Below are 18,077 nucleotides of genomic sequence, written 5' to 3' on the forward strand. Positions count from 1 at the left end.
TGATGTTTTCTATTGTTAGATAATGATGATGACCTTGTTTGAGGGAGAGAGAGTGACAGATCTACAAATTTCCTTTGAAACGTTTTGGATAGCATTCTTGTTCTTTTTTAAGGTAGCAATGATAAGTGGCAGACACAGTCTATTTGTAAGAGAAGAATTCTTTTACCTGTGACAGATGTGGCAAAATGCTTTCTGTAAAAATGCTGTGATTAGAGAAAAGAATACTTTCAACAAGTGAATCACTATGCCAAAAATTTGGTTAATTACATGCAATGTTTTTGTGTGTCTTCCTTTCTGCAACAAAGGCAGTGGGAAAACGTTCTACCATGCTGTGCACATGTTTATTTATAGAATATGCTGACATCAGTAAGACTGAGGGCTCCCCATGTAAGACTGAGGGAAGTATCTAACAGGAAAAACAACAGATTTTCCCAGTGTCTATGGTATGACATGCAGGTGAAGATAAAGTTATATGCTAAAGCACATGAGTGGGATCCTGTCCTTCAATACCAAACAAATGAAATTAAAGTTTTTATAAAGTACAGGCAGGTTTCTGCCAACTAGACTACACTGGACCATGTTGTAGGGAAAAAAGAAACCTAAGGGATGAGTTAAACTGTAGGTGATAATGAGCTTTTCCTTTAAGTACAGCTGACATTTTTGCAGAATATATATATATATATATATATATATATATATATATATATATATATATATATATATAAACCTCATGTCCACTTATGCAAATTTGCTACAGTTTATGACAAATTTCTTTTTCATAGGTTCATAGGTTCATACTAGGCTATCTGCCCTAGGGCATTTATAAGCCTAGCCAGAATGTGTTTGGCTTTTGCTACCCATTTTAAATTTATTTTGCTATGCCCTTTTTCGAGGTTAGTATACTGTGCCTCTAACAGTGACACAGAAGTGATACCCGGGGTAAACCTACAATCTCCCATCCACTCATCAAGATTCCTCTTGAAGAGAGTCAATGAGGGACTTGTCTAACCTGGACTGGGATTTTATTCCAGAGTGAAGGGAGCCTCTGGGTTATGAATCTGTCCCTCCAGCATGTCCTATTTATTTCAGTGCTGAGGTTCAAGTCTCTCGAGCGCGTAGCTCGATGGGATTTGGATTTTCTGAGGTGCAGCATGTCCATTAATTCCGGGTTGGACATGGCTTTATACGTCAGGCACAGATCGCCTCTGAACAGGCGGTATGCCACTTAGTAGAGCTGGAGTTTCTTTAACTGGGCAGCATATGGCATCTGTTTGAGCCCTTTGTTCCTCTTGGTGAGGTACTTTTGGGGTCTTTCCATTTGCTGCAGGTGTCTGGTAAGGTACATCCCAAAAGGGGCATTGTACTCAATTATGGGCCTGATGAGGGATGAGTAAAGAGGCACGATGACCTCCCCTGATATAGATGTGAATCCCTTCATGATTAGGTGGGCTATATAAAATGTTTTTCTAACCACTTTGGCCACGTGGTTGTCAAATGAGAGATTGCTATCAACTTGGGTCCCCAGGTCCCTAATTACTTCTTCTGTACTTAATAGATTACCACCTATGTGGTAATTTGTGGGCACTTTGTTTTTGCCAAAGGGGATGACTATACACTTTTTGGCATTTAGCTTGAGGCCATGGCTCTGGCACCAGTTGTCTGTTTCTATGAGGCCCTTTTGGAGGATGCTTGTGTCGGCTGGAGAGTCGATTATGGCACCCAGTTTGCAGTCATCTGCGAACTTGGTCAGCCACAGTCCTTCCGTGTTGGCCTGTACCTCCGAGAAATATATACCAAACAAGTATTCAAAGTATCATATTCAAAATGCAGTCCAATGCATACAACCACCAGTATAATCACTACAATGTTATTCTTAAAATAGGAAACTGTGCTGTGTGATAAACATAATAAAAACAGAGGAGTAATAAAGGCAAGCCCCACCAGCTCATTACCACTAAATAAGTCTTTCAAAAACATTGCATATTTGCTGTTCATCAGCAGGTAATAACTACAGATTGTCCAACTGGGAAAAATCAAGTGGGCTTGAAAAGTAGGTTATAATTAAAACCCAGTATGTAGTAGAAGGATTTAAACCAATTAAAATTATAAAAAATATATGTATATATATATATATATATATATATATATATATATATATATATATATATGTGTGTGTGTGTGTGTGTGTGTGTATATGTGTATATGATTAACCCTAGATGTCTGCATGACTAGTCCTCATGAATTAGTGACCACAATCAGAAGAAGATAACCAACCATGCCTACACATGGGACTGTTGAGGAAGTGCAAACTATGCAAGCTGTGCATAATAACTTGCACTGCAGTTATTGCATCTAAGTATTTACCAAACCAAACTTTGGGAGCCCATTGCATAAAGAAAAAAATAATCTGGAACTGCTTGCATTGTGATAGCTGTATGTATATCTCCTTTCCTCGGCTAACCTTAGTTGAAGAGCGAGGGAGACAAGAGAGGTCCAGAATCAGTTGGGGTTCCAGCGTAAGAAATCATGAGCACAACAACATTTATATCTAAAATCAAAACAGAAATGTATTGCTGGCTACTCAAAAGTATGTTAACACTTATGGAATGAAACGTTTTATCTCAAAAATGCAGTAAGATGTTATAATATTCTGATCTAAAACACTTACTTTATACATTAAAGTACATAAAAATATGTGTATCTATTTTATTAAGTATAATAAATCATTCCAGACTTTGCATGGCACAGATAGTACAGCACTCCCAAGGAGCTGTAAGGTACTCCCTTTTCCTAATTTTGCTACACAGTACCTCTTAGAATCCAGAACTGTGAACTTCTGAAGGCTTTACTGTTTATATAATAAGTAAAGACATATTATCTTCTTTAATATTTTGCTGGCTGGATCAGTACTCTCCTATCTACATTCACCACAATTTTTAACTTGACAATGGAGTGGACACTGACCTGATTAAAATAATGTTTCTCAATCATTTTGGGTCTATATTAGAACACCGAACATTTGAAATGTCGAGTGTTCTAATATCGACCCATTTTCAGTGAACGCTGAAAATATTGAAGAAACAGGGAAAGAATTTGGTTGCCATTTCTGTTGCTTCGGTATTTTCAACGCTCTGGTGGAAAGTTACGGGTCGGGTTCAGGTAAGTGTGCGATTGTGTGGACGTGTGGGTTAGGGCGGGTTAGGTGAGTTAGGGTTAGGGCATGGGTCAGATAAGTGTGCGATTGTGTGGACATGTGGGTTAGGGCAGGTTAGGTGAGTTAGGGTTAGGCCGCGGGTGAGGTGACTGTGTGATAGTGACGGACCTTAGGGTTAGGGTTTGGGTTAAGGTAAGTGGATAGTTAGTTGTGTATGTATAGTTTAGTGTAGGGTTAGGTGTAAGAGTTTAGGTGTATGTGTGTGGATTGCTGTTTGTTTGGTGTGCTTGTGTTGTGTGTATGGGTTTTGGAACAGCAAATTTTTTCCTAGGAAAAAATTTGCTAATCCGAATGTTCTATGTATTTTTTTTTCAATTGCTAGGGTTCGATATTAGAACACTCGACATTTTGAATGTTCGGTGTTCTAATATAGACCCATCATTTCTGTATTAGTGACTGTATAAATTATAGTCTGCCCTCCCTACCAGTGCCCATTGACATCCTTCTATAAAAATACAAATGAATTATTTCTGAGCTCTTAGTGCCAGTAAGGGTTTGGTGTGTTTATCTCTATCAAAATAAAACAGCAATGTTATCCATTCTCTTTTTGTTGCTTGACATTTGTTTTGTGACCCAAGCCAAGTTCCATATTGTCAGTATCTATCATCTTCATGGATGGGGATTCTTCCAGTAATATGCTAAATCTGTAGTGAATATAGTCTCATAATGATGATAACAATATGTTTCTAGTGATGATTTCTTTTCCTGGCTCTTGTTCTCAGTTACAGGGAAAATAATCTTACATTCTATGTATGTTTGAGATATGTGCTAGCTAATTAGTGACAGACTGCTGGTAATCTAGTATTGGTCATTATGCCATCATTATTTTTTACTACTCAGCTAGACCCATCATAAAGCTTAACTATTTCAGCACAAAATAACCAGCATTGGAAGTTGTTACTTCCATTCAAGCCAGAATGCTTTAGACTTTATAAACTTCATGTGCCACAGCTAAAAGGGACTATGTTTGACTACTAATGCTTGCAAACCATATGCTGCTAGATTGCAACCCTCAGGAGGGTCATGTCCACTACATAAAAAATAATTTATTTTAAAATTCCCACACAGAAGCACTGAATGTAAATGGCCACTATCTACTTATGCATGAGCCTTGCTTATCTGATACTGACATCTTCAGTCTCATCTTTAGAATGTACCTGTGCAGTATTACAGTATTACCATACAGCAAAGACCAAAATAAGTGTGAATTTTAGAAATATTTTGTAAATATATTTTAATGGAACTCAGTTCTAGCATGGAAAGTAATGTCTTCTATGTGAATGCCTTAAATAAGCAAATAAATTCCTTGTAAAAATACCAAAAGAATCAATGGTGCTTGGGGGTTATCTTCTTGGTTAAGGAAGCTGCCAGTACAAGACATTAGTCACAATTGAGGAGATACACAGTTGTTATAAGTAACCTGTTAACTTTATAACACAAAAAAATGAGGCTAAAAGTTACCAAAGGAAAACCAGTAATGAACAAGCAGGTGACTGTACAATATTAAAAGTATTTAGACCTTCATGTTTTTCAATATTAAAGGTATTTCAACAGCAGGACCCCTACTGGCTCATTTTTTAAACTGAAGACCTCTGTTTAGCTCTGTGTACTGTCACCTGTTAACTTTATGAGACATCCTTCATAAGGAATGTCAGCAACAACCTGCTCACCAGACAACATGACATCAAAGGCAGATGGAAGGAGTATTTCCAGTAGCTTCTGAATGAAGAAAGCCCTACAGAAGCTGTACTGCTCCAGAAACAGCCTACGATGAGAGAAGAAGAGAAGTCCACCCTAGAAGAAGTAATAATAGCACTAAGAAAAATGATGTCAGGGAAAGCAGCAGGCTCAGATGAGGTACAGCAGATATGATAAAAATGTTGAGTGAGAGAGGGGCAAAATGGCTCCTGAGGGTACTCATAGCAGTGTGGAGAGAAAGATGCATCCCAGATGACTGGAGAATAAGCATACTTGTGCCAATGTACAAAAACAAAGGGGACATCCACAACTGTGTGCAGTACAGAGGCATCAAACACCTATCAGACTGCATGAAAGTTCTGTAGAGGGTGATTGGTAAATGGATACGCAGAGTAGTAGAATGTAAGATCGGGATGAGCAGTTCGGATTCAGATCAGGATGCAGCACAACTGACCCGATGTTTGCAGTGAGACTTATAGATGAGAAGAAGCTAGAGACGAGGAAAGAGTCCAAATGGGCATTCCTAGACTTGGAGAAAGCATATGACAAGGCCCCAAGAAATCTGATCTGGGCAGTACTGCATTGGTTCAAAGTCCCAGAAACATTGGTAGAGTTAATGCAGGCTATGCACAATGACCCAATGACTCAAGTAAGAACAGTGTTCAGCCTCACAGAAGGGTTCCCAGTGGGAGTGGGTGTACACCAGGGTTCCGTTCTGAGCCCACTACTGTTCATACTGGTGTTGGGCTACATTAGCAAACAGTTTAGAGGGATCAGATCAACAAAGGTACTGTATACTGTATGCTGATGATGTGGCATTACAGGCAGACTCTGAGCAAGAACTTCAGCAAAAGATAGGAGAATGGAATGCAAAACTGAAGGCACATGGGATAAAACTAAGCACAGATAAGACAGTGGTAATGGCAGCAAACTGGGGAAATCAGAAGAAGCTGAGAACTGAGTTAGAAGGGAAGATAGTGGAACAGGTAAATAACTTCAAGTATCTGGGAGGGGTGGTTGAGGAAAAGGGAAGTCTGAATGAAGAGGTCAAAGCTAGAATCAGAGGGGCTGCAGCCAACTGGCATAGAGTCTCAGGTGTAGTCTATGACAGAAGAATGCCAAAGAAGCTGAAAAGTAAGGTGTACAAGACAGTGGTGTGACCAGTACTACTGTGTGGTACAAAAACCTGGGCAGCAAAGGCAGAGCAGATGAAGACGTTAGAGTTGATGCAAATGAAGTGCCTGAGAAGGGTGGTAGGATGCACACTGTGGGACAGATGAAGAAATGAGTACATGAGAGCAGAAGCCAAAGTAGCTCCAATTGCAGAAAAGATCAAAGAGAACAGTTTACAGTGGTTTGAGCACATGTGCAGAAAAGCAGGAGACAATCTGGTGAAGAAGATTTGGAACAGACGGGAAGAAGGTAAGAGGAAATGAGGATGCCCAGCAAAGAAGTGGATGGATTGCATGAGAGAAGACCTGCAACAGTCAAGCATGAGTGTTGAAGAGGGCAGGAGCGTGGCACTGAATCGAGAGAGATGGCAACAGTTAACACAATACCCTGACCCATGTTGGAAATGAGAAAAGGGGAGCCGATGATGATGTATACAGATGGTGTGTAACCAAACATAGGATGCGGTCTAGAAAGTAAAGCGACTATGTTAGTGAATAATTAGAGAAACAGTTACTTGAATTGTTCTACAGTGGCTGATTTCTAGTGTCTGTCGAAATCTTTCATAATTATTCAGATGTCCTATATAAGGGAAGATCTGCATTTTCAAGGATATGCTAAAATTCCTTGTTGGTTGCTATATGTGGAGGTAGATAATGTGTCGACCAGTTAGCACTCACGACCAATCCAGTCAGGGTTTGTGTTTGATTTATCTGGAGATGAGGCAACCAGTGAATGCTGTTTTTTTTATTTTTATTGAATTTTTATTTTGGTGAGATAAGAAGATGGATCCCAATCATACCTCTCCACTGTCAAGATTTTTGCAGAATGTCCTGATTTTTACCTGAGATTTTTGGCCTATTCCTCAACATTTGTGGTTTTCTGGCAAATCACTGAGGATTAAAATCACTGCATAATGTCATACATTTGAGTTTCAGACTTCATTTCCTTCAGAAAATGTATGCTAATACAAATGCTGTTATTCTAGCAACTTTCTAAGTCTACAAGAGCAATATTTAAATTCTGTCCCTATTTTTGGGCCTTTGTCCCCCCCCTCCCCATTATTTTAGGCTTTGTCCAGATCTCTTATGTAAAGAGTTTGAGCGGTATGATCCCGATTCATATTCTTCCCCTGCCACGTAGCTGAGAAACATAATGAGTAGCTGTTTTGTAGAGGTGCAATACAAATGTCAGATTTTAATTTAGATTGTTTACTCATAATAATATCTAATTGGTGAAGTATGGCCCAGATTTAAAAATAGAGAGAGGCTCCAGTTATTGATGCTTGCTATTCTGAGACTTTAATGTTTGTTTTTAATGATATCAGTAATGTGGTACAGGGAGTGAAGAATGCAAGATAAAAGAATGAGAACAGATAGAACAAATAAACTTATCACATATACAAGAAACAATACTGTCTTCAGATTAATTTGTAATTCTCCACAGTGTGAACACCACTGCAGCTGCCTGCATAAGGATGGCTACCTCCAAATCACAGAAAAGTTACTTTCTCTTCACTCCCTTACACAACAGACTGTTTCACAGTCACTGCCTCCTGGTCAAATCACTGATTTTTATACACCTGCAATTTTAATGTTGCTACACTTCACTGACTACCTGGATATTTACAAATAACTACTATATGTGTATATATATATATATATATATATATATATATATATATATATATATATATATATAATTTTGTTGTGCCATAAGTAATAGTAGTACATTAACCCTCTTTGTGCAGCTTTAACAGAGATTTGTGTTCCACGATATTTGAAAAAGAGAAATCTTAAAGCATTTTGTGATACTGTAAATCTTCCTTGTTCATAACTAAATATTTGATTTACTTAAATGACACTTATGATGCTTCTCATATAGCTTCCCCAAGCTTTAAATGTTTAGCTTGAGTTAATAAAAAAATGTTGCTTTCTGCATATTAATGTCTAACCAAACGCAATAGGTTAATATGAGCACAAAAACGGAAACTGGCTTTGCTTAAAATGGCCCTCAAGGACAGCTAGCCTAAAACTTACCTATGAACCTATGTTAAGTTAAAATTCAGACAGACTCATTCATGATGCAAATGTTTCTTTTTATTGCAAAGAAAGAATTTCTGAAGGACAGTGTCATGTGAGACTGCTTCTGACCGTATTATCCTTCATAAAAAATATGTTTCTCAATGTACAATGATATTAATAACCTAAAGATAAACTATTCCTTCTTTAGACCTTGGCTCAATTAAAGCGTTATTTAGTTGCAAATGAACACCTGACATCCTGGCTTTGACAATTTATACAGACTGTGTTATTCATTGTCTGCAGCTGCATCGTGCTATCTTGTAGAAATATAAATGTCTATCTTTAATCTTGGTTTTCATAAATAGATAGACTTTCCTGTCTTCTGAAGTGTTCAGGAATAATATCACTGTCAAGCTACAGGTGACAAAAAAACCCTTCCACATGCATCTGTTCAAAGCAAAAAATATTCTGTGCACTTATGACCCTATTACAGGATAAAAAGTAAGTATTTACTTGGATTATTTTACATTCTACAATTCAGTTTTGACTAAAAGCATGATTATCTTACTGTGGAGCCAAACTAAATGGACATTTTCTTCTTTGTTTAAAAAAACAGTCAGCCTACACTGTTATGGAGCTGGTGTCTGTGCTTGCATTTACTTTCAAATGATTTATTTTACTATGCATCTAAGCCTGTTTGAGAAGCACCATGTCAGCTATTAAACCATTTACTGTCAAAAGATATATAATATACTGCAGAAAAATTCATTTTCAGTACTTTTCTACCTTTCAGAATATAACATACCTGTGTCCATGTGTTTTAACTGTAGCTGAGTAAGTTGTAAGTTATTTACAACTATATTGGTTTAGACTAAATAACTTAAAGGTCTACATTAATGTAGTCTGACACATATGGCCAGATTCCAAAAAGAGCTGCTGTCACTGTAAGTCTGTCCTGATTCTGGAAATACTTGCTCTCAGTGTAAGTGACTTACTTTGGTGAAAGGCCTATCTATAAACAGGCTTACTATGGGGAGCAGATTCCAAAACACCTGTTCTCAGTATAAGTGGTCACTTACATTGAGAGCAAGTCTTTTGGAATTTTGGTCATAAAGTTTTTTTTTTACTTCTTTAATTATGTTGGAACCCAAAGAAATTTTATTCTTATTATTTTTATAATAAAACATTAGTTTGTTGGTATGTCATCAATATTTCAACATAATATTAAAGAGTGGTGCTGCGGTAGTGTTGTCGCCTCACAGTAAGACGCTGTCCGGTTCGATTCTCAGCTAGAGCGTCTTCTGCGTGGAGACATGCATGAATGGGTGTACCTTTGTTGAAGGTTGTGCGTCAGGGCTGGCAACTCAGCACCTAAACATCTACTGCCAATCATTAGCTGACCGGAGTTCAGCTGTGGCGACCCCTAACCGGGAAAAGCCGAAAGACACAACAAGACACAACAAGACACAACATTAAAGGTAATAATGTATTATAAGCATTAATATTTTGAAATACTTGTATTATTCTTATTAATTCTGTGCTTATTTTAAATTGGATATTAACAAAAATTTAACTTGTAAAAGTAATAATTAGTTTTCAGTCAACTTGCCACCTGCTGGACAAAGTAAAATGGCATTTAAAAAAGTTCTGATAAAATATAGGGTATATAGGCTTCATGATCCTATATAATAAAACTGGTTATTCTGCGATTTAAACATCCAGTTATTATAAAGACTTAAAAAAGAGGAGCACATTACTTTGTGTGTATATGTAAATACATATATATATATATATATATATATATATATATATATATGGGTTCATATGAATCCGTCGACAGCCGAAACATCGACGCTTACCTCATCGACACCAAAGCATCGACCGTTCAGAACATCGACAATCCAGGTAAGCGATTTTCCCCCTTACAGGACCCATGGTAGCACTTGTTTCGCTAGTGCAACGCTATGGACAACGCAAATTCTCAACAGTCGCTACCATGGGTCCTAAGTGCTACCATGGGTCCTGTAAGGGGTAAAATCGCTTATCTGGATTGTCGATGTTCTGAATGGTCGATGCTTTGGTGTCGATGAGGTAAGCGTCGATGTTTCGGCTGTCGACGGATTCATATGAACCCATGTATATATATATATATATATATATATATATATATATATATATATACAAATACGTATATAGTTAGATGTGAATTTTGGTCTCTCAAGCTGTCAAATAATTATGTCACATGGTCTGTGAATGTTTATTTATTATTTGTTTGAGTAATATATACATGTACAAAACAGACACTTTGCCTTGGAAATATTAAGAAACAATTTTTCTTTGCTTCAGGTGCCTATATCCCTTGACCAAATGCACACCAGCATATTTTAAAAGGACTGCAACAAGTTGTAAAACTCTTATAGAAGTACTCTGGATTTCCCGTGTAACTGGTGTAAATCCAGTTCAGAGTGGTTTCAGTTCCACAGTCTCAACCGTGCCTCTCTCGACTGTCCAGATTTTTGCAGAACGTCCAGATTTTTGTATCATATTGTTGGTCTGGTCCTCAAAAAACGTGTGGTTTTCTGGTAAGTCATTGAGCATTGCAGTCACTAAATAATGACAGCCATTTGAATTTCAGGCTTTATATCCTTCACAGAAATGCATGCTAACACAAAAACCTTTTATTATAGCAACTTTCTAAGTTTTAAGAGCCATATTTAGAAGTTGTCCCTGTTTTTGGGCCTTAGTCCTCCCATTATTTTTGACTTTGTCCAGATTTCTTGCACTATGAGGTTGAGAGCTAATTTCTCAAACTGCTTTCTTTTTTTAACACAAAGTCCCTGGGACTCCTCCCTGAATTTCTCTAGGGTTAGAGGCAAGTGGATCTAACTAATTTAGTGAAGCATAATCTTAATAAACAACAAGCTGTAGTAGATGCTCTTCATTAGCTTCAGTACCTGTTTCCTGTCAAAAGGCTCTGTGTATCTTCCAGCTGCCATGCTCCTCCAGGCATCTATCCTAGACTCAGCAGTTGCATGCCTTTCTTCTCTCATGATCTCTCTAGTGATCAACACCAGCCTAGAAGTCAGTAAACTGTAATACACAAAATATTTAGAAGTAATGAGTTACTGCAAATACAGTAGTAAGCATCTTAAAATATTTAGGATAGATAAAGGTACCTGAAAGCAAAAGTGCAAAATAACAAGTTTTTAAGGAGGAAGAGAAGAGAACCAAGGGTTATAGTAAAAAAATAACTAGTTTCACACTACAGCAAAGCAAGAGGAAAATGCTTGCTCCATTTCAGAAGTCTGAAGTTTATTTATATTTTATTTCTCTTGAACCAATGTTTGATGAACAGTCTTGATATGGACAGTAAACGGTCCACAACAGAAACATAGGGACAGTTTAAAGTAGCCAATTGGCAACCATATATTGACAGGAATCTAGAGTAGCCAGAGAGAGAGCACACATGTTCAAAAGACAACATGCAAACTCCACCTAGATATAATTCAGAAGCCAGGATTGAAACCTTGACCCTAGATTTTAGACAGTACTTCATACAATTTCTTCTCTATGCTGCAAAACTGAGGGGCTGGGCATTGTAAAGTAGGCAGGAAATTCCTAATATGAAATTCAGGAAGAAATCAAAGGTAAAAGCTAAACACTAAACTATTTGCTTGCCTTTCTTATCTGATTAAAGGGTACTTCAGAAACAAAATGCTGTCTGTGAATTGCTGGTAGTATGCATTGTTTTTAAGCTAGACACAGCAACCTGAAATATAGACAAAGCAGACATTCCCCACATAAAAAACACTATGCTTGGACACACCATCACCTAGGAGATGGCGTGATTCTGTAGTTTGGTGAGGAGTGCAGAAATGCTGTTGTTCTACTGTATTTCAATCTTCTGTCTGTTACTGCCATTGGTCTTCATAGTATTACTATGTATGTGTGTTTTTTGAAAAAAAATATATCTACTTTATCTCTGGGTGGAGACTGAAAGTGGTCAGTTGTGAGAAGTGTGTTCTACCCCAATAACACATTTAAATAAATAATTAAATAAACTTCTCTGAAGGGGGCAGTCAAATCACATTCAGCCAGCTTAGAAGTGCGCAAAAAAAGGCATTGAAGAAAGAGATTCCATCAATACAATACTATAGTTCTCTCAGAGTACATACAAGGGAATAGAAAAGTAGTGCATAGCTAAAAATACTCAGTTTCCTAAGCCATAATAATAATACATATGGTCAGCAGACTGTTTGCTAGATGTCTGGAGGGTTTAATATATGTCTGCAGCATTTAAAATGGGTAGATGCAGTTACACTATAAACTAGCTACCTATGTGAGCCAGAATGAGGGAGCTACCAGTTTCTGAAAATGTTTAAAACAATGTTTGTTCTGTATTAATACAAGCCTTTTTTAATAGGTTTGCTAGTGACTCCTTAGTAGAAGTTCCTTTTCTGGTAAGTTTCAAACAACGCTCACTCCTATTTTCCGGCAGACTAGCTGCCAGACAGTAACAACAGTCTGATGGCACCTACTATTCCTAGGTCAGCTTGTGCCACATGGCTGATGCATGCTTCAGACTATAGTAATCTTTAATTAACATATTTTCATTTCTTAATCAAATGTTTAAGTGTGAGACTGCTTAAATCAAATTAATACTATGCAGATTTTACAGTTGCTACCTTTAGCAACATATTACTGACACTGACACTATTTAAAAAAAACGAAAGTTAGTTTAGAAGAAGACAAAATCTGGAGGTCGGGGAAACTACACACACACACACACACACACACACACACACACACACACACACACACACACACACACACACACAAAAAGGATCGTTGACATGTGGATGGGCAAGCTAGCTGCCTGTCTTTAAATGTCAGTCACAGCTTGTGGGAGGGCTGAATACAGGACTGGCAGAATGTAAACTGAGATGCTGGAAGAGTGTACTGATTTGTCATTTAAATCAAGACATGCCAATATGGACACTTGAGAGCCTTTACACTGGCTGCAGCCTGCAGCAGAAGTGCCAGGGGACTGGTACCTTTGCATAAGGAGGGGAGCAGAAAATTCTGGGGAGTTACTGGCCTATTAGCTTAAAATAGCGACAGGGATAGTCATGGAAAATCCTAAAGAGAAGATGGGCAACATTTCTAAAGGGCAACAGTCTCCAAGACAGCTACTCATTTGGGTTCTTGGTTAGAAAGAGTTGTTATTTAAACTTAATCCAGTTTCATGACAGGGTTACAGGTGACCTTGACAGGGGCATACCACTACAACGTAGAAAGGTTTGACTCAATTTGCACAGAAGGCTGATAGAAAAAATGGAAGGGTTTCAGATGGATAGCAGTATGGCTGAATGATAGATGGTGAGAGGAACAATGTTAGAAATTAGGAAAGTGGCTAGTGGAGTACCTCAATGGTTTCTTCTAGGTCCAGCACTGTTTAGTGTGTTTGTCTCAGATATATTCTTTGGGAACAGAGAACAGGATCAAACATTTACTGATGGTACCCAGACAGATGCAGCAGTGAAGGACAGGGAATCTAATATTTAGAAAGTGTGAATAAGTGGCAGAAAGGTGGAAGCTAGGGCTCATTGTAAAGAAATGCAAAATACTGAACTTTGCCCACAACAAACCCCATGTAAAGTATCAGCTGGGAAGAGTGGAAGTGATGTCTGCAGAGCAGAAAAAAAGATCTGGGTGTGCAAATTACACCTGGATTGGAGCATCAGGATATAAGTGAGAGGGCAGTGGCAGCAGGAAACAGAAAACTGAAGTATCTCCTCAAAGGGATATATTTCAGAAGCAAAAGGGTAATGCCTGTATTCTACAGGACCTTGTTCAGACCACATGTTTAGTACTGCATGCACTCCTGGAGACCATACAATTAATATAAAAGCAAGTTACTGAAAGGAATCTAAAAGAAAGCTACCAGAAAAAAATCCATGGGATGGAGGGGAAGGAATATGACAAAAAAAGAAGGGTTTGAGCACTTCTTTCTGGAGACCAGAAGAAATGTGTTTCTTGGACATGATATTAGTAAACAAAAGATATGAAGAGGTCATTCTGAAAGAAAGAATGAGGGGGTTCGAAGGGGATGCAGGATGTGGATTGCAGGGGCTAACTTCTCCTACAATCTTTGAAAGTTATTTTTTGCAGACCTATGAGACTGACTACCAGAGTGGGTGGTAGAAAGTGATTCTACAGAAATATTAAAGAAAGTATCAGACAAATAGAAAAAAGGGTAAGAAAAAGTAGAGATGGAGGGGAGGGAGAACGTAATTTTAATATAATTTTAACATAATTTATTTATTTATATTTTAGGATATGTGGTACAAATTATGCTGTCTTAAACTGTATTATAACTGAACTACTTTATTTGAATTTTTATTAGTATTATAATTTTCTTGTTTTGCTGGGTTTTTTTTCTTCCATACCATCTAGATTGTGACTGAAAATGGACCTGAAACCATCTCATTTTATTTATTTATTTATTTGCATTTGCTTACTGGGAAGGTCTGACTGCATTAGAAACCCTTTTTTCAGCACATGCCTGGGAGAAAAGCTAAAGACTTGACAGTCACGATACAGTTATGTATTGAAATTATTATACATACAAATATATATAACCAACCCTCCTTCACCTCCGTTTAATCCTGGCTCAAATGGTCCAACCTTGTACTAGACCCTAAACCAAAAAAAGAAAACCTCAAGGTAAACTCCAACATAAAAAATAACTTAACCCTTATATATACATGACTCATCAACAAAAGAGAATATTGTATAATGCTTGTTCATAAGACAAGGAACATACTGGATCATTACACAATAGTATGTGACATTATAATAGTGGTTATAGGAGACATGAATCAACATGTAAAATTATATATACTTAATGCAGATGGCTGCAGAGCATATCACATTCTGGAAACAGTCAGAAGAAAATATCACACTGCATTAGAATATATCACTTCCAGAAAAAAACAGAGCAATGAAGTTTGCAAAAGAGGATGTTCTGAGTACAAGCTAAGGAAGACTAAGTTAGGTTTATAGTACAATAAGAGGAACATACAGGTGATTAACTAGGGATACAGTAGCTATGTCTATAAAGCAAAGTCCTATGTGGCTTCAAAGAAAAAAGGGAAAAGGGAATTTAGACGGAGTGGAGCTTATCAGGAATAGAGAAGGTTTATCCAGTGGCAGCAGTACAATGACTGATCCAGGTATTCTTGAAATATGATTTCTGTGAGGACTTAAAGAAGGGTGGGTTTTCTGATCTAGAAAATGGAGGTGGCAAGAGTTCCAGATTTTAGTGACACAGGTAAAGTAATAGGAGTCACCAAGGTACTTACAGGAACAAGTGATATTAGTCAGGAATTTATTTGACGGTCAAAGCTTCCTTGTGGGAATATACCAATGAAGAAAATTCTTAAGGCACAGGCAGCTGTCTAGGATGTGCAAAATATTATGTGCTGTTTTGAGTTGACAGTAGTTGAGGTAATTTGGGTATACACTCCAACTAAGTTGTTATATAGCCATTCAGTGGTGAGCACTGTTGTTTACACTGATATTGAACATGGCTATTTTGTTATTTCACTGCTCACATTTTACAAACTGGGTTGAAAATAAATTTATGAGTGCAGTTGCTGAATGTTTGCAAGAATAGTTTGTTAAGTAGGATTTGCCCTGTATATTAGTATCAGATTTGGTTTGTTTTCTTAATTATCTATTGCAAACAGAGAACAATGTTTGATTTTCATCAATGATGACACCTGGGCATTTTGTGGTACCAATGGAGGAAATAAGGGTGACGTTATTTTTTATGCTGGAGTTTGCTTTGGGGTGTTCTTTTTGTTTAGGTTCTAGCACAAGCTTGGACTGTTTGAGTCAGGATTAAATGGAGGTGAAGGAGGGTTGAGTTATGTTTTAAAACTTGGGGATTGCTTTAGCTGTGCAGGTAGTGGCTGAACTGTCAGCATGCTGGACAAGGGCTGAGTCAGTGGAATGAAGAGGAAGACTGTTTATGACTATGCTGCAATGTTGGGGGACAGGTAATGAGCTTTGAGGGACTCCAACTGGCCATGGAGAAAAAAGGTGGATTTGGATTGCTGACATTTTATACTTGGATCATGTTAGTGAGGTAGGTATTAAACTATTCTAGTGCTGAATGAATGAGACTAAGGAATGAGAGCTGGCAGAGTAAAAAATGTGCAGTTGTAAATGAGAGGCTTGGGTGTATCTTACAATGAGTGTTCTGATAGGCTCGCAGATGACCCGTACTAACTGCTTTCAGACAAATAGTTAAAAACAGGCTGGACTACTGGCAGCAGCGACTCTGGCACAAAAGATCATTGTTTACCTCCCTGACATCACACTGATGGACATATCACCCAAAATAAACCAGTAAATCCTTTTTCCAGTGTTAGACATTCTCACATCTCCAAAACTTGGATTCCTCCAAGTGGGTTTTAAGGCCACATTTTGTTTGAAGACCATTAGTCTGGCAGCCGTCATTTTTCCATGAATTCAATAGAAGGTGGTCCAGCAGCACATGAATAAAACAAGTGACATGTTCTTCAGGGTCTTTTCCTTGTTTCAGAATCTGCATGGGAAGGTCACAAAGCTAAATGCTTCAGACAGCTCTGAGGATAGCAGCGCTCATGATTCTGTATTTGTGGAAATTTCTTCTCCAGATGGTATGAAACATAAATGCAATCTAAGTGAATTGAAAGAACTGCAGGAGTTTGAAGATAGAGATTGTACCAAAAGCTTTTGAAAAGTCAAGGAAGGCTGATGATATAAGGTAATTGCCATTTCTTTGTTTGTGAGCAGTGTTAAGGAAAGACAAAAGAGCATTGTTATTACTGTTTGAGGGGCCAAATGCATATTGGGATGGGAAGAGCATGTTGTACTTTGAAAGATGAGTTAGGAGATGAGAGTGGATGCATTTCTCAAGGATCTTAAACAAAGGAGAGCGCATGGCAGAGACTCTGAAGTTAGAGAGATCAGTAGAGGGGACATCTTTCTGCAGTAACAAGATACAAGAAATTTTATGCGAAGGGAATAGGGATTCCTGCGTAGATCTGTTTATAAGAATAGAGATAGGATAGGCAATAGCATCAGGAGCTAGTCTGAAATATTCTGCTGTGAGGTTATCCGGGACTAGAGTGGCTGGTTTTAGTTTAGTTTGATGTTGCTTTATTGTGAAGGTGGGTGCAGGATGGAGAGTAAAGTAATTACATACATGCAAATATTTCATGCACAGGTAATAAGGCTAATATACCACAACAATCATCCCCATAATATGTGTCCATATGTTTCTTAAAATTTCTAAACTAATGCTTGCCTTAATATAATTTGGTAGTCTATTCCAGGCATCAGCTAGTCTTTCAGAGATCCAATTAGTACATCTCTCATTCCTATATAATCCCCTACATAGGTTCATAGGTTGTCTTATAATTCTTTATTATGCTTTGATAACCCTAAGCATTTCAGAAAGAGTTGCCTCTAAATGTCGTATATAACCAAATTAGGTGTTCTTGAATGTCTGTATGACACACTGTACAAATTCAGATATTTTAATATTTCATAACAACTTAAACCTTCACATCCATGGATCCCCTCGGTAAAATTTCCACTATACTCTTTTCAGTTTACCTATGCTAGTTTTCATATAAGGTTTCTATATTATTATTCCATACTCAAGTTTTAGTCTATGAGACTTACAAACAATGATTTCATCATTTCTAATGTCTTAGCATTTATAAATCATATTACATGGCCTATAGTTTTATAACTATCATTAACGAATTGCTTAATATGATCAGAAAATCTCAAAGATAAGTCTACCCATATACCCAGGTCCTTAAATAAATCCAAAGTTACAATCACTGTGGGCTGTATTAAATATTAATCCTCCAATGTCTGTCTCCCAAATGCCATATTCTTACTTTTTGATG

This window comes from Protopterus annectens, chromosome 16.part0 (genome assembly GCF_019279795.1).
Source record: "Protopterus annectens isolate FY-2018-M chromosome 16.part0, PAN1.0, whole genome shotgun sequence".
NCBI lineage: Eukaryota > Metazoa > Chordata > Ceratodontiformes > Protopteridae > Protopterus > Protopterus annectens.